The sequence below is a fragment of the Lissotriton helveticus genome, chromosome 5_1 (assembly GCF_964261635.1).
Source record: "Lissotriton helveticus chromosome 5_1, aLisHel1.1, whole genome shotgun sequence".
NCBI classification, from domain to species: domain Eukaryota; kingdom Metazoa; phylum Chordata; class Amphibia; order Caudata; family Salamandridae; genus Lissotriton; species Lissotriton helveticus.
The window spans coordinates 1,674,447,964-1,674,475,032 of NC_136065.1; the positions used below are offsets into that span (position 1 = coordinate 1,674,447,964).

The following is a 27,069-nucleotide window of genomic DNA, read 5'->3' on the forward strand; positions in this document are numbered from 1 at the left end:
GCAAGGCTCTGGAACTCCCTTCCACTTTCCATCCGGTCGGAACCTAACATCTTGCCTTTCCGGAAAAAATTAAAAACCTTCTTCTTCAACAGATAACCTCGACCCGCCTCACCCTCCTGTATTTCGGCTAGAGCGCTAGGACGCCTGCGGGTAACTATCGCGCTATATAAAAACCTATTCCATTCCATTCCATTCCAATCAAACAATTCTATACATTATCAGGAGCCATTTTCTCTATCGTCCTTGACGTTCCAACACAATCAATGTGACATTGAGTGATTCCTTACGGAGCTGTGTTTTTTAAAATGGCTTAATTACCCATGTTCCTTGGAATACAGGGTGCCCCGTACTTATCTCGGAATGTACTCTATGGTTATGTGACTACCTCTGCCCTATTCCTGTGCTCTGGTCATGTGACTACCTCTGGTCTTTTTCTATGCTGTGAAGACCTCCTTGTGTTGATTCTGAGGTCATGTGGCTGCTCCTTCCCTGTGTCTTTTCAGTGGTCATGTGACTGCCTTTAAGCTAGGTCTATTCTGTGGTCATGTGAACGCCTCTGATCAGTGTAGTCTAAGATCATGTTTCACCTCTGGTATGATTCTTTTTCAGTGGTGATGTGTAATGGCATTTGAGTTGTGTCTATTCTATGGTCACACAACTCTTCTGACCGGAAAATGACCATCTGCAATTAATACCTGAGTTCAACAACTTGTGGATGCTTTTAGGCCTAGAAATAGTAAAGTAAGCATAGGCAATGCAAACAACTCGCGCCTGTGAATGCATTGTCAGGCCAGACCTAAACATCCATATACTTAATGACTGCCTCATCCCATGTGTGCTACTGCCAGATAAAAATGCCATAATGTATCTGGCTATCTAAGGCCTTTTAATAGCATTACAATGGCATGTGTGTATGTGTCCCTGAAAGTTCAAGCTTAGGCAGCCGGATACATAAATAAAATGATCGCAGCTGTGTAGAGGGCAAGCCCGTTATGTAGAAGGACACAACGTCTGCCCTATCAAAACATGTACTACTGACTCCCAACATGGTGGTGAAGCCAAAGCCCTTCTTGTGGTTCTCACAATATTGTGTGGCGACAGCTGCGCGGTCAGGCGACCATATAAAATGGTGGAAAAAAGAAGCGAGGAAGTCAAACTCTAGGGATCGTACTGCATTTAAAATAATACTTGAAGCATTGAAAATCAAACATATCCTATCTGGGTGTTAGTGAGTGTGGCAACCTCACTAAAGATCATCACAGGCATCTTTTTCTCGTGGCAACCTAATGCATTCTGCATGTTTTCGTATTGCTTTTCTTTCATTGAGCTCATTAGACTGACACGCTTTATAGCAAGGGCATTTAAGTGAAAAGTCTAGGAGAGAAAACAAAGAGTCAGGCCGAAAGGTCTACTGAAGGTCCGCCTCAGTGTACTGATCTAAGCGTACTGAGCTCATTCAATCCCGCCGCTCCATGATGCCTGTCACCTACTTCTTTTCCTGCTTCTGACTGTTGCAGCTGTCTAAACTGCTGGCCTCATACTTAAAAAGTGCTTTAAGAAATCACCAGAAATATATAAATAATTTACAAGGACTCTCTGGTGCAGCCCCTGTAGACATCAGGAACTTAAACTGGATCTGTGACCCCAAGGATGGGCTACATCCAGAGTCTATGAGTCTGACGTGATTACTTCATGTCCAGATATGGACCTTGGGAATAGCCTCCGAGAGGAGGAAGAGAAGAAACCGAATCACATTTCTCTCATCGCCCCATTCCCAGCCCCACACACTACAGTTATGTCTCTCTAATTGTCCTATCTCTGACTCCATGCATGACAAAGAAGTCTCAGCCTCTGCCCTATGATCGCTCCCATAAACTACTGAGCCATCTCCCACGCCACACCATCACTGACCCCAACACCATGAAGAAATGTCACTGTTTACCCTATCGCTTGACTTCATACCGTAGCAAGATTCTCTTGTAGCCCTTTTACTGACCTCATACACTACAAACAGGTCTTGCTCGTTGCCCCATCCCTGACATCATTCACTACGAGAAGCCTCCCACGTTGCCCTATTATTGATATCATACACTACAGAAAAGACCCCTTTGACCGCTATCCCTGAGCTCAGCGGTAGGGAGAAGCCTCATCAGTTGCCTTGTATTCATACACTACATTGCCCTATCAATGAATACAGAGGATTTTCATTCATTGCCCTGTCTTTGCGCTCATACACTACACAGTAGTGTCTCTGGTTGCCTTATCACTCAACTCAACATTACAAAGTCGCCCTTGTTGGGCTACCACTCTCCTCATAAACTACACTGCACTTAAGTTTCACTTGTTGCCCTAGCTCTGACTCATACATTCACTTATTGGCCTAGTGCTAGTCTCATCCAAACCACAGGTGTCTCCCCCGCTCTCTTATCACTGGCCTCATACACAAAAAGAGACATCTCATTCATTATACCAATAACATTTTACCAGAATTACAGAGGTATCTGATTACACGCGTTTTTTTGGCCCCGCAGTGGACATCACAGAAGACAACATCAAGGATCTTACTCCAGTAAGGAACACACGTAGTAACTTCACCTAACCTTTGAAACAGATGAATTACAGGAAAGGAATAACAAATACTGGTTGGTAGCAACCTCTCAAGTTGGATGGAATTGTCAAAGCCAGAACACCTAGGAGAGATTCCTAATCCTGCCCAGGCATTAAAAAGCCTGGATTTTTGGATCGACGACAAACTCATCATGAAAACACAGGTCAGGAAACTTGCTGGTTCTGGTTTTGGCATTCTGAGAACCCTCAGAAAATGTCTACGCATGCTACCACTATCTACCAGGAGAGTGGTCGTGCAAGGACCATTCAGCTCACATCTAGACTATGGAAACTCCCTTTATATACGGAGCCCAAAGTATGTGATACAAAAACTTTAAGTAGTACAGAACTGTGCAGCCAGGATCCTTCATAAAATCCCAAAACAGCAATCGGCAGTCCAGCCCAGGCAGCCTTGCATGGGCTGCCAGTGCAGAAAATAATTCAATTTAAGGCATTATGTATTGACCACCAGACCATACCCGGTAAAGGCACAGTCATTATTCAGAAACTATTCATCCCCAACATTCCAAGGAGGCCGCTTCGGTCCGGGAAGCTAGGGCTCCTGACTGTACCTTAAGTCAACAGAGTGCGAGGCGACAGCCGCTCCTTTGCGTATCTTGTCCCCAAACTCTGGAACGCCCTCCCCGCCACTCTCAGATACCAACAGTCGGAAGACAGTTTCAGAAAACTCCTCAAAACTCACCTTTTCTATGCCCCGCACTAGCCTAAAGTTCATTAAGATTATGCGCTGGTGAAGTTGCTGTTATAAGCGCTGGGAAGGTTGGCCAGGTAGATACGCACTACACAAAAACATCAGAATAGAACTGATAAGAATATAACATACTTAAAGCTCAAAATACAGTGAAAATCAGGAATATGACATAGGAAAGGGACAGCAGTCACTAGAACAGCATGTGGGTCAGTCCCAATTATTTCCTCTTCTGTCGCCTCAATTTTTTTTAATTTTTAAAAAATATATCTTTATTAGTTTTTGATTTTTTTGATATTTTCATCACTGCTTACTATACATTGTTTTCCTTCACATTACACCCTGCATACAGTACAACTTAGGCAAAGTAAAAAATACCATGGAAGACTACTCAACACAACCATGTGACATCTATGTGCAGATTATCATTACATTTCGCAGAAGTCTAGACAAGGCACCCTGAAACTCCCACATCCAAGTTCGATAATTGGCAATCTGTGCAAGTGCCATGATCTCTTGTTGTTATTTCTGCAGCGTGGTCTCCGATATGTAATGGTATTTGTTAGTTCCATGCATCAACCTCTTCTGTCTCCTCAATGACGGCTCTATCATCAGCCAGTGTTATACCGATGAGAATCCATCTCTCCTTTATTAAGTACTTCATAGGTATGCTCCCATCTGTGCTTAGATATCTCACATGAAAGGCGTGACCCCTAAATGACATCCAGGACGCATTCTGCTGGCACTAGGTACATACACTACAGAAAGGTCTCCATCGCTCCTCTGCCTAACTTTACATTACACGCATAAAATGAGAGGTGACCTCCTTTGACGGTACCTTCACCAACCTCCCTTCTCAAGGAGTTGGTGCCTCCAGGCTCCTGGCTGTCTCCACTTGGCTGCCCAAGTAACCAAAAGCTAAAGTTCAAAGTACTAGTCTAATATGGGTAAGACAACCATAGATGCGTGAGAATTTGTGCAGTGTGGTTCGCAAAAGGGAAATCGAAAAACCTTCTCAGTCTGAAACTAGGCAAATGAATTGGTGCAGTATCTAGGCAGGTCCTAACTCCAACTGCTGTGTATGCGTTTTAGTTCAGCAAAATCAGATTTTATATCTATTAATATATTAAGAGAGATTCATATATTTAGAGAGGGGAGAAGTTTTTTTCTTCCTTTTTTGGCATTTTTGTGAATAGTTTTACGGTTTGTGTGCAAGTGGGTATGAGTGTGTGTTTGTGGCACTAGCATTAAAAACGTACCGCCTGCTAACAGAGGGCGAGAGGTACTCTTGCAAGGTGCTAGAATGGTTACTGTTCCAGTGGCCTGAGATCAAAATGGCTGCCACGCTTCTCGCCTGGTCAGTGATTAGGAAACATCTTCTGTTCAGAAATACAAATTGGACTCCGCACTCCTGATTCAGAAGCCAAGGGAGGATGACCCTTGGGTTGAAACGTGGCACCTGATGTTTGGAGTTCACAAATGGACATCTGTACAAGGATTGCTACATCTATAGGTTTTATTTTATTCTCTTTATTTTGTATTTAAATAAAAAAAAATATTATTAAACAAAAATAGCTGGTTGCACTCGTTCTTTAATGGATCAGTGTGTATTCTGTGAAGAAGCGGATACAAAGGCGACTCAGGAAGGACTGATATTACAAAGTGAATAGCAAAATGACGAATAGAAAAGGAGGTCATAACCCTGCAAAGAATTGAACTTCTTCAACATTAGCAATGTTCACCTGAGCAAAGACACTAGGGGCCCGATGTAGGTCGGTCGGTAACGGCCGAAAATCGGTATTTTCGGCCGTTACCGACCGGTATTTAGTAAATGGTATGTAGGGCCACATATTTTACAGAATCGGTAAATTTACCGATCGGTAAATTTACCGATTCTGTAAAATACCGAATCGGTATTTATACCTATTCGGTAATTTTGATATGTAGGTGGGACTCTTCTGATTCCCACAACCCTTACCTAATCTGTATTTTACCATCAAATATATTTGATGGTAAAATACCGATTCCGGTGTGCATGCACATGTGTGCATGCACACCTGTGTCATATGACAGGCAGACCTGCCCTTAGGGCAGGTATGCCTGCCACATGGCACCCCGAACCTTTTTTGGGGGTGCTAGAGGGTGTCAAAGTGACACCCCCTGCACCCTTGTCAAAATCGGTATTTACCGATTCGGTAAATACCGACCGGTAATGCCCCATTCATTCCTATGGGCTTTGAAGCCCATAGGAATGAATGGGGCATTACCGGTCGGTATTTACCGAATCGGTAAATACAGATATTTACCGATTCGGTAAAAGGAACATCTGGATGTTCCTACATATCCCCCCCTTAGATTTACCGATTTTTAATTACCGAATCGGTAAAATTCGGTAATTAAAAATCGGTAAATCTATTTTTCCTACATCGGGGCCCTAGATCTCAAATCTAGCCCAAGGGATAGAGACTTTTCAATTCTGCACCAGAAACGAACACCAAATCCAGTGCTTTAAATGGGCTGGTACTCACCGGTACTGAGTACTGGCACTTCTTAGATTTATCACTCTGAGTACCGGGACTTCCCTACTGCTGAGGAGAGTACTGATACTCACGAAAAAGTAGACTCATTGGCTGAGAGTGCTAATGAGCAGGAGTGGAACATGTCTGGCAGCTAAGGCGCCAATCCTGTAGCCTTGATCTGACCCCCAGCTGAGCTATTCAGCAGGCCAGGGTTGGATTGGGATTAAAAGTGGCCCGGGCACGCTAAAAAAAAGTGGCCCACATTTGCATATTGCCTTTCCGCAAAACACAGCTTCGACAAAATTTTAATAGAAAAGGGGAGGGGGTTAAAAAAATGTAAGGATTTGTTTACACTGGTGAAACACACCTGAAAACAAACGAGGCCACTTTTGCTCAGGCCCCCTGCCCCCGTTCAATATCATATATTAATGGGCTGGCCCAGCGAGTGGCACCTCTGCCGTTGATAAAAGGGAGGTAATGGATGCCCATCTATCTCCAGAAAGGCCACTCAGGCAACCACTGGGCCGCTGGCAGCAGCGAACAATGCATAAACCTCCCAAAGCGGTCCCCGAGGCTGCTCGAAAAAGCAGCCCACAGCTGGAATTCAGATACCGGCCCCTAGGGCATTGCCCGGGTGTCCGCTTTACCAATCCGATGCTGCAGCAGACCTCATTTGAATAATGTCCAGGTGCTCACTATCACACTGTGCTTGACAGCGCAGGGTCCATTCAGGCCCTGTGCTGGTAATCACATTCACACTATCATGTGCATTTTTGCAAACACAGGAATCAAGGCAGTCCCCTGGCAGTCGCAATTAAAAAAATCATGGTTGGTGAAGAGTATAACATGGCTTTTAACATACCCAAGTCTTTTGTGTGACTGCTTATGTTTGTGTGTTTGCCTGCATTTGTATGCCTTTTTTTTGTAAGAAAAAAGTGAGAGAGAGAGAGAATCAAGACACTCTCAGGAGGTATTTTAAAGAACATGGGTGGCACTTTGTTTGTACATGTCTGCTCAGCGTCAAAGGTTCATAAATAACATAAAAGGGAGGGTTGGTGGGTGAGTGAGTGTGTGGATGAATGAGTGAGCAAGGCTGGATGTATAGATGGATGAATGGATGGATGGATGAATGGATGGATGGGTGAAAGAGTAGTTGATTGGATAAAAGAGCGGATGATGGGTGAATAAGTGAAAGATTGGATGGATGAATGAAATGGAGGGAGGATGGATGATGGATGAGTAAAAGGAGGGATTGAGTGAAAGGGTGGATGGAATGAAAGGTGGATGGTATAAAGAAGTGAAAGGGTTGATGATAGATGAGCAAAAGGATTGATGGATGAGTGAAAGGGTGGATAAAAAGATGGATGTGTGAAAGGATGACTGGATAGGTTCAAAGACTGATGAATGGATAGGTTTTGATATGAAGGGTGAACAGACGGAATGGTGCGAAACTGAATGATGGATGAAAGACTGAATAGACGACAGAATGTAAAAGTTAAATGGTGGACATCAGCAGGTAAATGGTAGGATGAATGGATAGATCGATGGAAGAGACAAGAGAAATCTTCTGGAGAGGGTCATGATGATTTGCTTCATTTGCTTGGTGCCATAAGCGCTTTTGTACGAAGTGGGAATATTTTCAGTTTCTTTCTACCCACGTGCTCAAAAATATATAGTATAGTGCCAAACAATAGCAATTAACAGTATGACATTAAAAAGGTGCAACTATTGCAAAAAAAAGGAAATGTTAACATATTATAGAATTTCTCTTTCATTTTGTGTAATGAGTTAACCTGCTTTGTTTATAAAAACACATTTATCATGTGTTTTGGCGTGTGCTGCATCTATCATAGAAATTGTTAAGTATCATCATGTCTTGTCCTTAGCACCGCCCCAAACCCCGCCCACTCACCACACCTCTAGCTCATTTTAATGAGTAACTGCACTTATTTTTTCCATTTAAAGTAATGACCACATCATGATGCAGGAACAGTCCACTTATGCTCCCAGAATCCAGCAGTGACTGATTCTTCGCCTTTGAACCGTAACCTTGCTCTGGTGTCTTTTGCGTAGGTTCACCCTATACAAATACCACATACGACTGGAATGGGGCAAAAAGGTGTTCTTTTAATTGGTACTTTTTGATAAACTGGCGAGGTCAAAAGGCAGCCAACGAGGCGAATCAGTCTTGATGTGAGGTATGACTGAGCCTCTGCTTTGCTAAAGCCGAGGGATCCACAAGAGAGAATGAGTTTACCAGAGGGTATCATAGGCTGAGACGCAGCAGCCTGGGCAGCTGAGCATTCCGTCAGATAAATGTGGATTGAATTGTTTGATGCTTTAACTATACAGATTAACTATACAGATAATAAACAATGCAAAGACTCAAACCAAGCTTGATTAAAAAAATACACACCCAGTAAGTAAAAACATGCAAAAACAAAGACGAAAATGGTGCAAGAAAAATAAGCAGGACGAAAACAGATCTTAGAAGGATGTCATAAAGCCATAGCGGTGTCCCATGTGCCATCAGTTGCATACAATACTCAATGCCAGCAATCCACAACTGAAAGGGTGGGATTTTCCTTCTAGAGTCTGCATGTAATTCTCTAGAATCCCGTCTCAGGTCGACTGAACCTTTTTACCTGTCATAGAATGATTTAGACAATCTATCTAACAATAGTCAATCAACTTCAACGATTCCCACTGTTTCCCCCAAAGAACCAACGACTACGGACTAAGTTTGAAGATATATTACAAAGCCAAAAACAACTGGAGGTATAAACACCTCAGCAAAAGGTTTAGAAGATAAACAGGCACTAATACAAACATAATCCTACGGAAGAGTCTCAGACGGCTCAGGAATAATACAAGAATCAATTCAAGAATCATCAGGCTAACAAGAATTGCTATAACCTGAGTTTTAGTATGCATTGATGAAAGGTATAAATTCAGGTTAATCTGTCCCTACACTATACTAAGTGACATCCCTACTCAACAATAGCCCAATCTAATAAAGATGTCAGCAGTGACGACTTCCAAAGAAGTTCACTCACTTTCTCACGACTTAGTCTAAAGACCCTTCAGTCATAGCTAAGCTCTCTGCCTGGTCAACCGCTCCCTCTCGCTCCTCAGCTCATCTACTCTGCCTCCTCCCTCGGGGTGCTGTCCCTAATACAAAACCCCACAATGCGGACGACACGCCTTCAGGTACGCCCCTCTCGAAGGTGTTAGTTTTCAGATTTTCCTTATGGCACCTTTCCATCCTTGTCCGTTAAAACGTCCTTGGGTCCCAGGCTCTCCTTCGCTTCAAGTTGCTTTCTTAAATTCCTCGGCTACTCCTCCACGTCTGCGCCTATTATCCTAACACTCATACACAATGGGCCTTTCTACTCCACTATCTACTTGGTCCTGCACCTGCAAAGGAATACATGTGAATCGGCTCACAATTTCTTAATGTTGCAATTGACTTCAGCTAAAGGCAGCTTTCTCCAAAAACAATTCTACGATTTAATGCTAAGCAAGGCATCTTCGATCGGGCCTACACGATTTCCATGAACTGGGCCTCTGCACGTTTATGTGCCCAACATCCTAACATGAACAATCTTTCGTTCTTTACGCCTCCATCTTTAAAGCAAAATACATTTCTACTTCAAGCAATTTTATCACGTTTAAAAGGTATAACTTATGAAATTTAATAAAGCAGATCTAGAGTCACAATGGTGATCTATTAGAACACATTTCTTATTAGTGAAAGGCTTCACATCAAATGACATCTCTATGTTAAAACGGCATTATTGATTTTCAAAACTCTTAACATTTGCTCTCCATGTATTCTAATACCAAGTACATTAGTTCTCAGCCCTACATTGCATTTGAAAACGATTAGTAAATCCTCTATATATGGGGGTGTTGACTACTTGTACATATGATACACCCCTACAAAATTTACTTCTGTTTGGCGCTCTCTCAGTTCCCCCCTCTGATGACCTGTGTCATCACCATCATCACACCATAAGAACCGAGTTAAACAGAGCCTGTCGCCACTTTCCCCCGCTTGAGCATCTCCATCGCTCTCAAGCTCCGATATTGACTGTCCTGCAGTCTCTCCATTCTTTGCTCTTGTACACTCATCGATCTTTCCAATCTAGTTGACCTATACCACTTGTACACTCTTACCAAACCCCACAACCCAATCACACATGCCACAACTATGATGAGGGGTTTCAGTACAAACCCAAGGAAACTCCTTCCCAGATTTGCAAACCAGTTTCCAACACTTCCAACTCCCTTGCCAACCTTCTCCCACACGTTCTCTTGCGTTAAATCCTCAATTTCATAATGAATGGCAGTAATGTTACTTATATATTTCTCCAGATCCTTGGAATTGTCTGGAATATACGTGCAACATTCCTGTACCTTCAAAAGTTTACAGACTCCTCCCTCTTTTGCTAGAAGGACGTCTAAGGCAAGACGGTTCTGTAAAACCATTGTCCTTATCGACAACATCTCACCCTCAACCAACACTAATGACTTAGCTGTACTCATTGACAGTTCATCCACCACAGTTGCCAACCGCCGTATCTTCACGTCATTCAAAATCACTCCCAGCATGGGTATCCCTGCTCCAAACACATCTCCAACTATTGCACCAGCACTTTCACCTCGCTTTACCCTCGTCTGACGTCCTCCTTCCAAGAGAGCAAAATCCTCAGTTTGGTAAATCTTGGGAAAAATAATCGCCAGATAACACGTTCCATACCACTTCTCCGGTAATCTTACATACGCATTCCGTCCGCAGACAAAATAAACTGTAGGAATCACCTGCACCACGCTCTGCAAGAAATCCTTCGTGTAATACTCCAATGTGAAAGTGTGTTCACATGTAGTATCACCCACATACACATTTTCATAATACGTCTGTGGTCTGTGAATGCACAACTTCCCTTTCTGCACTTCATCTAGAGATATTGGACCATAACTCCCTCTTGACCTGTGCTGTTTCTCCTCATCCGTCCAATCAACTTTACCTTGCCCTGAATCTCGCAACTGTTTTTGCTTTTTGTACCTGTCCTCTACTTGTTCTATGAACTTTTTCTCTGTCTCTGATAGCAAACATGTCAAATTGTGTCGGTGAGCATATGAGGTGTCTAACTCTTAAAATATCCAAGTCTATCCTCGGACTTATAATAATCGAACTTATTCAGGTGTTTATAAGCAGGGACTTCTGGAAGCACAACATCATAATTCGAAAAGAAATACTCAAAATGGTTTCGCCCATAAAATATGCTAAGCAGCAAACTACATGAAATTCCATATGTCAATGGAAGGTGATGGTATCTAATACCCTCATCTACTGAAGCCGACAATTGCATACACACATAACAGTCTTTCGCATCCATCGCATCAATGTATTCATGCAACAACTTTGCATACGCATTCTGCTTAAAATTGCCTTTAGACAGATCTGCATGTAACCCACGACTCTCTTCTAATAGCAAAGCCTTCTCTGCTCCTAATTTGACCTCTTTCTTGCTAGGAGTGGTAGGTGTCGGTGTTCCCTCAACCTCCACTGCCTGCTTGTGTGGTGCTAAATAGGAAACTATAACTACTAAGAATATAAAGAATATCACTCCTCCTATAAGGGTGCCTACAATGCACTTAGCCCTACGAGTCGGGTTTCCAGCCTCCATGGTCTCGGAACAATGTAGTTCGTTCTCAGCAACAATCCAAAGTCTCTTTCTTGGTTATTTGAGTCTCTCGAACCACACCTCTGAAAGCAGAAATCCCCGTTTTAGTTCTTCACTTGCATCTACAACAGACAACCCTAACCCTTCTCCGTCCTCTGTGGAAAGTCCCTAAATTTCTTCTTCTTCCACTCGGCTCTAGGTTAGTTCAACAGCTATTTACAAAAGTCTTTAGTAATCAATGATCACACTTGCTCCAACTGCACTTAGCACGTATTCCAAAAGTTCCATGCGAAGCACAATCGATTCATGAGATGGTATTTCTGGTCCAAATGTAGGAAAAATCAGTCTATTCAGGATTAAATCACGTATCTTGCTTAGGTAAGGGGGATTAGGAACGGTGAGTGTCAGTACGCCTTCGATCTCAAGTCCTGGTACCAACAGCACCACATCCAATTTAACATTTGGATTCGTACTGGTCACTGTCACAGCCCTCAACCTCCCGGATCTCAGTACACCGGGCATCTGTCACAGGGTAGGCCCACTCAGGAGTGGCGTATCTTCGACAAGGTACTCTCACCCTCCTGGAGCTTCTCGGACCTCCTTGCTCAATTTCTTGTTCTCCCTCTTCCTGGTCTGATTCTTCAGATACGTGAGCAAGATCTCTATTGGAAGCCAGTCTTACATTCAATCGCCTCCGCCTCTCTGGCCAATGAGCCTCTGCGTTTCTCACTCTTCTGCTTCTCGTTTGCACACCCTGCTCATCACTACTTTCAGCTTGTTCTGCGCTCAAATCACCTTCACAGCAACTTCCCCATTCAGAGGCAGACTCAGTGTCACTGTCGTCGTGATTTCCTTCAGCTCGATCAGATGAGTTACCTGCCTCTTCAGACACCCTCACAGCTTGACTTGTCCCCTCCAGTGGATCTTCATCCACGTCTGGATTTTCATCTACGAGAGGAGCTGTTTCTTCCAAGGGTGCTGGAACTCGTCGGGTGTGAGAAGCATGGACCCAGTTTGGCAATCCTCCACACTTCACAGCAGTGTTCGTCACCAAGATAACTTGAAACGGTCCTCTCCAGCGTACATCCAAGCAGCTTTTCCTTACGTGCTTCCGCACCAGGACCCAGTCACCCGGACACAGGTCGTGACAAAGGTATCTAGAAGCCGGAATTTCAGCAGTCTGCACCTGAAGGGACACAGAATGGATGACATCAGAAAGTCCTTTGCAATAATCAAGATTCAGATCATCTGTGATATTTAGCAAGGCTGTTGATGGAACAGATGGCAGCCTCATAGCCCTCCCCATCAATACTTCGTGAGGTGAGAGACCTGTTCTCCTGTCTGGCGTACTACGCATGCTCATTAGCACCAATGGTAATGCATCTGGCCATTTCAGGGACGTAGATGAGCACACTTTCGCCATTCGGGCCTTGAGGGTTCCATTTATTTGCTCCACTATGCCAGAAGCCTCTGGTCGATAGCTACAATGCAGTCTCTGGTCAATGTTCAGTGCAGAGCAGAGCATCTTCACAATTTCGCTATTAAAATGCGTCCCTCTGTCCGATTCCAAAGAGGTCGGAACCCCGAAACGTGGCACAAGCTCCCTCAACAATAACTTTGCTACTGTGAGTGTATCACACCTACGAGTTGGGTATGCCTCAACCCACCTGGAAAACACACACACGATCACCAAGACATACCTGAGGCGATTACACCTCGGCATCTCAATGAAATCCAGTTGCATCCTATTAAAAGGTCCGCCGGACCTCCCAATGTGACTCAATGTGACTGGAGTTCTTTTCCCAACGTTCATTTGTTGACATGTAACACACCTCTGACATACTGCTTCCGCAGCCGTTCGGAATTTCGGATTGTACCAAGTTTGTCTGAACACACGCATCATCGCATCTCTTCCCAGGTGTACAGGACCATGTATCTGTCGTGCCATCAGACTCACCAGTTCATTCGGCAACACCGCTCTCCCATCAGCCGAAACCCACAAATCCAACTCTCCTTTGACACAACCAGCTGTCCCCCACACCTTTTTCTCATAGTCTGACGCCTGCTCCTGCATGCTTTTCAACTCTTCCCAGGTATCAGCCACCTCATGTTTAACTCAGTCCTTCCCTGCGCCCCTTCAACAGTTTGTTCAGTAAACGAGTATCCCTGTTCGGCACAGTAATGTGCAACTTCATCAGCATAACGATTACCCAGGGACACAAAGTCGGCACTCTTGCTGTGTGCAGTGCATTTCACAATGGCTATCTCTGCTGGACCCTGCAAAGCCTCCAACAGTAATCTGACAAATTCTCCATTCCTGATAGGGGAACCCGATGATGTCATGTAACCCCTTTGAGACCACAACTGACCGAAGTCATGAACCACGTCGAACCCATATTGGCTGTCAGTATATATGGTGATCCGAATCTTGTTGGCTGCCAAACAGGCACGCGTCAACGCAATTATCTCAGCCACCTGAGCGGAGTGTACTCCTTCCAGGCAGGCCGCTTCGACTATTCCAGAAATAGTACAAACAGCAAAAGCTGCTCTCAACTAACCAGTATTGTCCCTTACACATGAGCCATCGACAAAGAAAATTTCATCAGGGTCTATCAGTGGCTCATCAACAATATCCGGTCTAGGTTTGGTGCACAGTTCAGTCACATCAAGGCAATCATGGTCTTCACAATCATCGTCTAAGGCATTTGGCAATGGCATCAAAGTAGCAGGATTCAAGACCGAGCACCTCCTAAGGGTCACATTCTCCGCAGCAAGTATAACCTGCTCGTAGCGTGTGAGCCTATTATTTGTCAAGTGCTGCGTATTGGTCCTGGTCATCAACAATTCCACTGAGTGGGGAAGTGTGGCTCAGGGGTTAGAGGCAGCAGACCCGGAAGCTGAGATCGGTCCTGGACCAGGGTTCAATTCCCCGCCTGGGCGGGTCTTGGGCTAAAAATTCCACGGACTCGATAATTCTCGCCCCGGTGCCTCCTCGACTCACGGGTTCACACTCTGCGACTCTGGGCAATAGCTTGCTTAATCTCCACAACGGCCCCTCGCGGCGGGATGCCTGACTTTCACCTTGTGGATACCCTGCTATCTCACAGGGGAATACCAGGAAGGGTTCCCTAAGCAAGCGCCGGGAAACCCACTGCGGGTAGCTGTGCGCTATATAAGCTCAACTACATTTACATTTACATATACAGTCAGTGAATGACCCATCACAATGCTTTCACACCTTTCAATGCTGACACCTGTTGCGGCAACGGATTTAAGACATCCGGGCAACGCTGCGGCTACTGGGTCTAAGGTAGCCGAGAAGTAAGCAACTGGTCTACGGACTCCTCCATGATCTTGTGCTAAGACTGCCAAAGCACACCCCTCCCGCTCACAACAGAACAGTGACAATTATTTGTTGTAATCGGGCATTCCCAGAGCGCGACACAAGTCCTCTCGCAGCCCAAGGAAAGCCATCATAAAGTCTTTGTCCCATGGTACCGGATCACTCACATCCTTGTGCATCAGGTTCTGCAATGGTTTCGCCTTCAGGGAAAAATTGGCAATCCACTGGCGACAGTAGCCAACCATACCCAGGAACATCCTAACCTCTCTCTGGGTCGAAGGCACCATCATTTTCATGATCGCCTCAATCCTGTCAGGCGACACCTTCCTCTTTCCCTTCTCTATCCTGTGACCCAGATACTGTACTTCAGACAAACAGTACTGTAACTTGCTGGGAGATACTTTGTGTCCATTCTCTGCCAAATGGTTCAAAAAGGCAATGGTGTCAATTCTACAAGCGTCTTCTGTCTCTGACGCAAAAAGGAGGTCGTCTATGTACTGTACGAGAACGGAGTTCTGCGGCAGTATCAGACTCTCAAGATTTCTTTTCAGCAACTGATTAAAGATCGATGGGCTCTCCGCGTACCCTTGAGGGATACGACACCACGTTAAAACACGATTCTCCAGCTTGAAAGCAAAAAGAAATTGGCTCTCCTCATGCAAGGGAATCGAGAAGAAAGCCTGACACAGATCAATCACAGTAAACCACTCAGCTTGGAACGGTATCTGAAACAGTATCACTGATGGATTCGGTACCACTGGACAACATGGAACAACTATGTTGTTCACCTTTCGTAAATCCTGCACAATCCTGAACTTCCTGCTAGGCTTCTGCAAACCCATGATCGGGGAGTTGCATGGACTGCCTATGACTTCCTTCAGAATTCCCTGTCTAATCATGGATTCGATCACAGGTTTTATTCCTGCAATAGTTTCCGGAGTCAACTTGTATTGGGGTGTTCTTGGGAACTCAGCATTCGGCCTTACTTGAATCTTAACTGGCTCTACTCCTCTAATCAAACCGATCTCCTCTCCTGTAAAGTCCCACACTTCCTGTGAGACTGAATCCCTCAAATCCCAAGGGAGTTCTTCCACCGTTAAAGCAGGATACAATTCTATGCACACACGCGTATTTGCAACCTTAAAGGCAGCATCATCATCATTCGTCTGCAACTCCACTCCCTTGGGGGTACAGTAGATGGTACAATTGAGTTTACACAGGAGATCTCTTCCTAACAGACACACAGGACTGGAATCACACACTACGAATTGATGTTTGTCCCTGAAACTTCCGATCTTCACTGGGACCGGCTCTGTCAGTGGGTTCGTCATTCTTCTGTTTGCACGCCTGCAACTTGGATAGTCTGTCCTGAAAGGGGTAAGTTGGGGACTACCGCAGACCGTACATTAGAACGGGTAGCACCAGTATCAACCAAAAAGGTGGTGGGATGTCCATCTACATCGGCCTCTACGAATGGTCCCCTCTGGTCTACCTCCAGAACTGCCCCGAGGGTACAGTCCTCCTCCCCACTCAGGTACCGTCCTGTCACTGGGTCAAAGTAATAGTACTCGTCCCATTCGACTATGAAAGGCATCTGCTTGTAAACCTTGTTCCCTGTCAAAATCTTCGGTGGCTGGGGAATCGGAGCCCTAGGGGCTGCAGTCCCCCCTTTAGCCGTCTGGAACTTGGATACTGTTACTTTCTGTACCGGAGGGGCTTGTACCTCCTCCTCCTCTTCCTGTCCTTGATTTTCTGGGTTATGGGGGCACTCGCGTCTCCAATGTCCGACCTCATGACACTGATGACACTTGGTCGTCTTTTTCAGAGTCGCCAGATCTACTCTGGGTCTTGGGCCGTCCTTGTTGTCCCTTTTTTGTCCCCCCGATTTTCTCCCTAAAGTTCCACTTCCTGATTGACCTTGTCCTCCCGATTGCATCTGGACTAACATCAGTTTATCCTTAAGCTTCTTTGTCTTAGAATCTATCTCGTCACTGCAGTTACTCGTGTACCTCAAGATCTCGTCCAGAGGCTTGTTCTGCCAACAAATTAAATGTTGTTGTATCATGAGACAGATATCAGGTCTCAGTCCCAGAACAAACTTAGACACAAACTGTCCCATGTCCTTTGGATCCATCACATCCAATCCACTGTACTGCATAAAAATCTGCAATAATCGCTCATAATACTCGTGAACTGTTTCCTTCGGTTCCTGCCTAGTCCGATCTATCTTCACCCAGTCAATGTCCTGTGGTGATACCTTAGTCTTCAACCACGTGATCGCCTGCTCAGACTTTACCATCACCCTGGGTGAGGGTCCATTCGTGGCAGCATCTCGGTCTGGCTCCACTGTGGGCCATTCAACACTGACCTTGCATGCTATCCACAGGTCTCCTAGAACCACAATGTCAAACAGTGTGTTTAGATCAATCCACAGTACCTTTGAGATCTTAACATACCTCTCTACCTGTTTGTACCATTCCACTGGACTCTCGCGCAACTTTGGAAACGAGTTCGTAAGGGCAGCCAAATCTCTCCTACTCCAAGGTACATGTACATATCCCCCGTGAGCCACCTCCCACAAGGGGTACGCCTCCACATGCATCAACCCTCCTCCCGGAGATGTCTCAATGGCGCTTCGCCTAACACTCTTTTTCTTTGACCACCTTTCCTCCCATTTGTCCAATTGGATCCAGGTTCGGAGTCCCACAACCAATTCCTTGATGTGGGTTTTTAATCCGATCACCCTCTTCTCTTCTAGATCTTGGTCAGAGTACTGCAACCTATGGCCACCCTGTAATGCTTTCGTCCTTGTCAAATCCACAGCATACTTATTCGCTAATTCAGACAACTTCTCATGAGCTGTCCTAGCCCTTCGAGAAACATCTTTCGCAACAAACAACAGTTCATCTGGTTCATAGAGTTCGATTCTCTCTAGTGGCAATGTGCCTTCCACTATTTCCTCTACTTCTGATTTAAGTCTCATCACATAGATCCTTCTTGCCTTCATCGCCGCCCTCAATGTACCTTGGCTAGAAGTTCTCTTAGAATCCCTCCCGTCACAGTCCTGACTCACTCGTCTGTCCTCTTCAGGTGTGTTATGGGGAACCCTTCGGTTTTCCCAACTTTCGCGGTCCCACTCCTGTCTATTATCGCTAGGCGCGTGGTGGGACGCCCCCCTACTTTCCACACTCCCGCGATCCCATTCCTTCCTGCTTCCGCTAGGCCCACAGTGAGACAACCCCTATTTTCCTGGTTTCCATGGTCAAAATCATCCCTCGACCTGTTGCTCTGGGTATCCGCAATCGTTTCCCAAGTTCTCAAATAAGGCCTTAATTCCCTAAGTGACCTTGGCCGTGGTCCTCTCAAGTCCATCGGTCCTCTCAAACCCCCCTGCTCTCCAGATGAGTCTGCCGATGCTGCCAAAGGGGTGCTCCTTTCTACAGGCCATGGCAATTGGCTTCATCCGTCCGCCACATTACTCCTTCCTTCTCTGTCACTTCTCTCTCTCTCCCTTTGTGGCGGACCCTCGCTTTGTGTCTGTTCTGGATTGTACACTGCTACTATGGGACCTATGGTAACAGGTACCGTAAGAGCGTCTGGCAGTCTCTGAGAATCGACACCCTCTTCGTTTTGTACATTTTACACCGTAAACCTTCCCACTACTCTCGTCCTTGGAGAAAGTTCAGGTGCCCTTTCTCCCTCCACCGAGCCGAACCTGTCCCCTAAGGGGCCCAAGCCGCTCTCCATTGGGACGCCACCGTCCACGACAGAGGCTTCCCTGCCCATTGCTGGTGCTGGCTTTTCCTCCAGCTCGGGATTATATGGAGGTGGTCTCTCCGACAACAGTCTCTCTATCAGGCGGTCGTCTGTCTTACTGTCCTCATCCTCAGTACCCCTTCTCTGCGCATCTCCTGTATTGACCAACAACGGATACAACATGTCCCCTTCGATGGTCTGCACTCTCCACCTCTTGGCTAGTGCATCCCATCTCGCATCTTGAACCGCCCTAACTGATCTTTTCATTCTTTCTTGTCTCCTATCTCTGTTCTTTTCATAGGCTGCCCTGATCCACGCATTTATTGCTTCAAACTGTGTTGGTCTGGGCAAAGGCCGCAAAGAAGCCATAGTCGCTTTTAACTGATACAGCACCTCCAATCTAAATGTTCCATATTTAGGAAAAGTCAATTCCTCGCTTCCGTCAGACATTTTACACCAATTCTCAAGCCACAATATGGTATGCAACCCGACATTCGGAGCCATATAATTGGCTGGAGTATCCTCGGGTGGAGCCTCTTCCCCACCCCGAGGTTCTAACTTCTTTTCACCTTTGAAACAATTCCGCAACCCTTTTAACCATTTCATGATGAAAACCACAACGTTTCTTTGTTTACAGCGCTCTTTTACTTCCCGATGACAATCCACCAATCCCAGCGCGGCTCCACACTAACCGCCCTAACCTAGCGCGGCTCCACACTAACCGCCCTATCCCAGCGCGGCTCCTTCTGACGTCACTCGCCTCCGTTTCGCAGCAGTTCCCCTCCTCTCTCAGCTCGTCCCCCGGTCACGCATGCGTCCCAATCATACACTGGAAATGATCACTTCCGACCAAGCAACCACCTCCTTGACTGTACGTCCACAGTCTGACTGTAATTGTCACCTGAACTGGCAAATGTCTGTCCACGAAACGACCGGACAATCGCCTCAACTGATAGGTTACAAACACACCGCAACTTCCGACCAGCGTCCGTTACCCACGCACTCACACATTCGTTCCCCCTATCTCGGTCCTGCGGGTGATCAATGGTACCTCATGACCCCCTTAACAATGGTCGACAATTACTATGGGTGTTCGATACACCCGAACCACTTAAACTGCCCTTGAGTCTAAGATTTTCACTGGTTGCGCGCGCTCACAACCTGATCTCCTTCCACACTACAGGCACTCAACTCCGCAAGACAATACAACACAACGATACAATGTAACACCGCATTCAAACAACGCATGACCCTTTTCATATTCACTCTCTTCCGACCTGCTGCTTTCTGCCGCACCGTCACTCTCCGTCAGTTTCCAAGGAACGCCATCCTCCATCCGCGACTCTCTGGATGCTCGTCATTGGATCTCTATGGGCCTTGGGGAAAATCTCAACCTACTCTAGATTACCCTCACTCCAGAAGATAAACCATCCTACTCTGCTACCAACTGAAAGGGTGGGATTTTCCTTCTAGAGTCTGCATGTAATTCTCTAGAATCCCGTCTCAGGTCGACTGAACCTTTTTACCTGTCATAGAATGATTCAGGCGATCTATCTAACAATAGTCAATCAACTTCAACGATTCCCACTGTTTCCCCCAAAGAACCAACGACTAAGGACTACGTTTGAAGATTTATTACAAAGCCAAAAACAACTGGAGGTATAAACACCTCAGCAAAAGGTTTAGAAGATAAACAGGCACTAATACAAACATAATCCTACGGAAGAGTCTCAGACGACTCAGGAATAATACAAGAATCAATTCAAGAATCATCAGGCTAACAAGAATTGCTATAACCTGAGTTTTAGTATGCATTGATGAAAGGTATAAATTCAGGTTAATCTGTCCCTACACTATACTAAGTGACATCCCTACTCAACAATAGCCCAATCTAATAAAGGTGTCAGCAGTGACGACTTCCAAAGTTCACTCACTTTCTCACGACTTAGTCTAAAGACCCTTCAGTCATAGCTAAGCTCTCTGCCTGGTCAACCGCTCCCTCTCGCTCCTCAGCTCATCTACTCTGCCTCCTCCCTCGGGGTGCTGTCCCTAATACAAAACCCCACAATGCGGACGACACGCCTTCAGGTACGCCCCTCTCGAAGGTGTTAGTTTTCAGATTTTCCATTATGGCACCTTTCCATCCTTGTCCGTTAAAACGTCCTTGGGTCCCAGGCTCTCCTTCGCTTCAAGTTGCTTTCTTAAATTCCTCGGCTACTCCTCCACGTCTGGGCCTAGTATCCTAACACTCATACACAATGGGCCCTTCTACTCCACTATCTACTTGGTGCAGCACCTGCAAAGGAATACATGTGAATCGGCTCACAATTTCTTAATGTTGCAATTGACTTCAGCTAAAGGCAGCTTTCTCCAAAAACAATTCTATGATTTAATGCTAAGCAAGGCATCTTCGATCGGGCCTACATGATTTCCATGAACTGGGCCTCTGCACGTTTATGTGCCCAACATCCTAACATGAACAATCTTTCGTTCTTTACGCCTCCATCTTTAAAGCAAAATACATTTCTACTTCAAGCAATTTTATCACGTTTAAAAGGTATAACTTATGAAATTTAATAATGCAGATCTAGAGTCACAATGGTGATCTATTAGAACACATCTCCTATTAGTGAAAGGCTTCACATCAAACGACATCTCTATGTTAAAACGGCATTATTGTTTTTCAAAACTCTTAACATTTGCTCTCCATGTATTCTAATACCAAGTACATTAGTTCTCAGCCCTACATTGTATTTGAACACGATTAGTAAATCCTCTATATATGCGGGTGTTGACTACTTGTACATATGATACACCCCTACAAAATGTACTTCTGTTTGGCGCTCTCTCACAACCAACCATACTCAAAGCCTCATCTCAGGCACTAAAGTGCAAAACCAGGAGACCAGGGTGCCCCGTTCCTCAGGAGTCAGTCAATCAGGGGTACCACAGGGCACAACAGGCCCAATCCTCACTTGTCCTCGGTTTAAACAGGAGGAGTAGAATCCAGCTATTAGTGGGCCCTCTAGCAAATCCAGTGCTGCCACGTCATACCTCCACTAGTACCACTGGCCAGCCCACTGACTGTCCTATCCCTGTACAGCATGATAGAAAAGATTCAAAACAGTGGACACTGGGGACACGAGTTTCCCCTTTCTCTATTGATCAGCTAGGGGACATCCTCTGCCCTCATTATCAGTGAGATGCTGCTAAAAGCCTCTGAAATTCACAACCCCACCCCCTTCCTCCAGCTGGGGAGTTAATCCTTCCGGTGCTGGCCTATTGTTCTATGGCTCCTTTGATCTGGCCATTTAGGAGTAGGGCAATTATCTTCAACCAGCCAAGTAGATTAAAAGCAAATGTAATTAGTATGAAACTGCGAAAAACATACATTATACTCATATATATGAAATATTTCAGCTCGGTTACATATGGCCTTAGATCTGAATTTTAGACCCAGATAAATATATTTAAGTCACGGACTCTGATTAGTAAGTAAGTAAGTAAACAGATTTGTAAAGCGCATGGATACCCGGGAGCGTCCCAGCGCTAGAAAAAAATGGGAAGTGGAGTCAATAGGATCACTGGGGGAAGAGGAAAGTTTTGAGAAGCTTCCGGAACCGTAAATGACATGGTTCAGCCCGCAGCTTCCGGGGAAGAGCATTCCACAGAGTTGCTGCCTTCACAGAGAATCGGCGACCTCCAGTACGCGCTTTCTTTACTCTCGGAATTCTGGCCAGGCATTCGTGATCGGATCGAAGGGGCCTGTTGGCCTCATATGGCAAAACTAAGCTCTTCAAAATAGAACATCCCTTACCTTGTAGAGATTTGCAAGCGATACACAAGGATTTGAACTTTATCCTTTCGCGAATTGGTAGCCAGTGCAGCGATCTGAGTGCCGGTTTAGCTGAGACTCTGGCCGGGGTGATCGTGAGCAACCTAGCTGCAGTGTTCTGGATCTGTTGCAGTTTATTAATTGTGGCTTCAGGAGCGCCCAAAAAGAGGGCGTTCCTGTAATCCAGCTGGACAGAATAAGTCCTTGAATTAACATCTTCCTTGAGGGCAGAGGCAGAAGAGTGAGGACTTTCCGAGCCGAACGGAGTAAGCCAAAGCAGACTCCAGCCATTTTTTTGGCTTGAGTTTTGAACAACAGATCCTGTTCTAGCCAAACCCCTAAGCTTTTAATTTCATTTTTTGGGCGGGGGAGAGCTCCCATGCAGGTAGGCCAGATAGCATCGGATAGTGGTGTCATCTTATGCCCCAATAGCATAAGTTCCGTTTTGGAACCATTTAGTTTGAGGGAGGACTCACTCATCCAGGCATGTATTTTCGTCAGGCAGGAGCGAAGATTATCAGAACATTGGTCCAATTGGGAGAGAGAGATGAAAAGTTGGGTGTCGTCTGCATAACTCACTATTTTGAACCCAAATGGAGCAACCACATCCTCCAGGGGAGACATGTACACATTGAACAACGTAGGGCTCAGAGACGAGCTCTGTGGTACCCCACACTGGAGGGGGATAAGTTTGGATCGTGAATTGCCTTCCCAGACTTGAAAAGTTCGATTATTTAGAAACGATGTTAACCAGGCCAGAGCAGAACCTGAAACTCCCATATCAGATAGGCGATAAATTAAGACACGGTGGTTGACCGTGTCAAAGGCTGCACTTAGATCCAGGAGGATCACTGCCAATGATCCTCCCGAATCCATGATGCACCTCGCCTCCTCGATAACAGATATAAGAGCAGTGTCTGTACCCTGGCCTGGGCGGAAGCCTGTTTGAGATTGATTGCGGTACCATGTGCCCAAAAAGTTAGTATTTAACAGAGTTTCAACAAAAATTGCAGTGTGAAAATACTATGATTATATGCTTTACCCAAAATAAAAGCATTATTCTCTTTTACTACCCAAATTAATTCAAAGTTAATTATAAGGAGTCCTCGAACCTTTAGGTCTTGCTCCCCCACTGCTTATTATCGTAGCACAGAGGCACTGTTCCAATCATGAAGCTAAATTCAAATCGTTGTTCAAGCCACGGTCCCTCGTCAATCAGTTTTGGCCTATTGAGTGTGGTGAAACTGGTACTACTTTTGTTGTTTTTTTGACATTTTGTGTGTGGCTAATTGTGATCTGGTATTAGTTGTGTTATTTTTGCCCGCCTCTGCAAATACTGCTCGGCAGTATCTTCCTCCCCCTCACTAAACTTTGTTTTGCTGCATGTTTGTTTGCTGACAGCATCGTTTTCTCTTTTCCTGCTGCTCCAGCCCCCTGCCCTCCCGCCTCCCGGACTGACCCTCCCACCTTCCAGGGCTACTTAATTGAGGTTGCAGCGTGGCCACGCCACCGGCGTGCCAAAAGCAAGTCTGTCTGCGCTTGTCCGTGCCTGGACCACTCCCAGTGCCAGGAACCCTGCCTCCCCGGAACCCCACAAGAACTCCGCCAAAGAATTCTATTACAGGACCGGAGGCTTCGGATTATGCTTCTCTTTCTTATATTTGCCACTCACAGCAGCCAATGAAAAACGTTTTGTATGCAATAAAAACTACATTTCCCATGATGCTTGTACATACATCACATCCTGTATAGCCCCATAAGAGCTGCTGCATCCTGTGTCTCCTCCTCTTTCTTTGCTGCTCACGCAGCCAGTTAAGTGCTCTCTACTTTATGATATGATTAATGTCTTGGATGACTAACGGATTTATTTGAGGTTAATGCCAGTAGTTTGCGCTCATTGCGCACTGTATTACATGCCTTGCGTTTAGTTCGCTTGATGTTGCAATGCTTTGCGCTTATATCGCGCTATGTTTCATGCTTGTGGCGTGATTGTGGTTTGTGGGAGCTGGAAGCGCACGTGTTACGTGCAGTCATGGTGCTTAACGAACGGCGCTCCCTAAGTTCAAGACTGCTTGCTGGCGGCGCTCTGGATATACCACAGTATCGAGGTTGTCCTCAAATTGCAAGGGGTCCTAGGGGTCTGTGTTGGTGATTTACGCTGCATTTCATGTTTTTCTTGCGTTAGCGCTCGCGGGCGCCATGGGTTGTTTTTACCGCCTTGGAGGGCGGAGCGGCTCCCGCTGGGAGCAGCGTACTCAAGGACGCTTTTATTTGTTACATGGCCTGCGGGCATTACCGCGTTCTTGCAGGGGCTGTGTGCGGCGCCGGATGTGGCGCCTCCTCCTGCAGCGGAGTCTGGCACTTTACCGCTACATCTCCGCAGAGCTTCAGGGCTCGCCTCGATAAAGGCAAGCGCGCGTCGCCTCCTTGCCACGTCCTAGGACTGTGGGTCCGGTGATGTTTCCTCTACGCGGGGGCCCCCCCCCCTTTTGAAAGGTGCTCTGTGCTCCCGCTGATCAGCGCATGCCGCGCTTCCCTGCCGGGGTCTTCAGGTTTGATCAGCTTCGTGTGGATCGGTCTACACGTGGCCTCGGGGCAAGGTCTGCTGCCTTTGATTTCCATGGTACAGGGTTCGATCCCGGGTGCCCCGAGTCATGGCCGTTTTTTCTATAATGTTATAATTTGTGTTTTCTCACGATTCCAGTTTACTATTCTCCTGGGATATGTTTCGCTGTTTATACTGGACGGCATTATGCACTTGGCAGTTTTTTGGTAGCGCTGATACAACTTTCAATGGCTCCTGCGGGAGTGGTGAGGTCGCTCTGCTTATGCCGGCGAGATTAATCCTCATGAGGGGCCTAGACTGCCGCAAACTGAATCAAACACTCCTCCTGGAGCTGGAATTCGGCGCTAGAGTGCGCCATGATGTATTAGGTGAATGGGTTTGTGTCTTGATTTGTTCCTCCTGGATGAGGGGCCTAGACTGCCGCAAACTGAATCAAACACTCCTCCTGGAGCTGGAATTCGGCGCTAGAGTGCGCCATGATGTATTAGGTGAATGTGTTTGTGTCTTGATTTGTTGCTCCTGGATTACATTCCAACTGTGCTCTTTTCCACGTTGCGTAAGTTTCCGGTCACTTCCATGGGGTTGTTTGAATTATTGCGCGGTCACGCGCTGTCTCCGCCAAAGGCTTTCCCTAGTAGCCGAGTGCGGTTATGGAGTCATAACGCTCCGGTGTGCGTAACCCATTTGGGCACAATTTGGGCTTACTTTGGGCACTTTGGCCTACGCACGTCGCAGGCGTCCCTTGTTTGTTTGGTTTGAGGTCCCAGTGCCTCCTGCTTACCTGGGCAGATTCCTGGTAGCCTCCAGGCTTTAACAATAGGCTGGCCCTCGGAGTGCGCACACGCTCCTTGTATTTTACACAGACTCCCGACGCCCTCTGGGCTGGTATAATGACTACAGCTTTGCTGAGGAGCCGATGCATTATTCATTTCTCTGTTTTAGTGTGCACAGGGTTGGCTCCCCCTCGACTCCTCCATTGCACTGTGCCTTGCACTTCATATATATAGAACATAGATGTCCCTTGAGGATGATGTTGGAATATATGTATGTATATCTATATATTTCTATATTGGAGGATGACAACTACTGATTGGAGCGCGAGAGCCTCCTGAACGGATTATGTTGACACCCAGGTTCTTCCCGTTCTTGTGTGGTCAACAGGGCCTCATGTTTGACGTTACCTACCTCAGGGTGACAGGGCTTGATTGACGCCCATTTTGGTCTGCTACCACAATACCTTCAAGAGCCCAAGTAGCTCATGCGTTCGTTTTTGTCTATTTACTTATTATTTTTACGTTGTTAGTTATTGTCTTTATTCTTTTCCATAGTGTTTCCGCAGTTCCTGGCATATAGCGTTCAGGAGAGAGTCTGGTTCTCTCCTTCCCGGCAAGGGCAGTTGTTCCGATGGTGGTACTAAGGGTTGATGCGAGGGATAGGCTATCCCTCCTCAGTTCCCTCTTACCGTCCGAGTGCCGTGTTGTGCTCTCTCAGGTTCATTGGTTACTTAGAAGCATGGTTGATCTATCCTGGCAGGCCTTGGCCTCCCAGTTCCGGACGTCGGCGGATGGATGTGTTGGGATTGCTCGGTTATAACCTTCATGCATTTGGGCCTTTAATTTAGGTTCCGAGTTTATCTTACTCCTATGCGGCTCAGTGGCTTTATCCCCACTTTACAATGCGAGGATGAATTTCCGATGGTATTAGTACGAGAGTTTCCCTTTGGGTGGATGCCTCGGTAGTGGTGTGTTGGGCACCGTCATGCTGTCAGTTTTCCGACCCTTCCAGTTATTCGGGCTCTTTGTCGTGCACGCCTCTGGTGGCTTGCTGTTCAGCATGCACAATGTCTCAACTGCGAGTACGATCAGCGGATATGGGCATATAAGTCATCTTTATAGTGGAATAATTTCAGGACTCAGGTCGTCTTGCCGACGATTTTCATATTCAGATTGTTGTGGTGTAACTCCTTAGCCGACATGGCAGTAAAGGTTGGCTCCATCTGGTTTCCTGGTATTCTGACGACTGGTCGCATCTTTCGTGCAAGGAG

The 27,069-nt window shown here is 46.1% G+C and overlaps 1 long non-coding RNA gene across 3 annotated transcripts in view; it reads right to left on the reverse strand.

The window, feature by feature from the left end:
- The window catches only part of LOC144753769 (uncharacterized), a 295,636-nt gene that overhangs the window by 251,822 nt on the left and 16,745 nt on the right, over window positions 1-27,069 (reverse strand). The gene's annotated exons all lie outside the window — the stretch shown is intronic.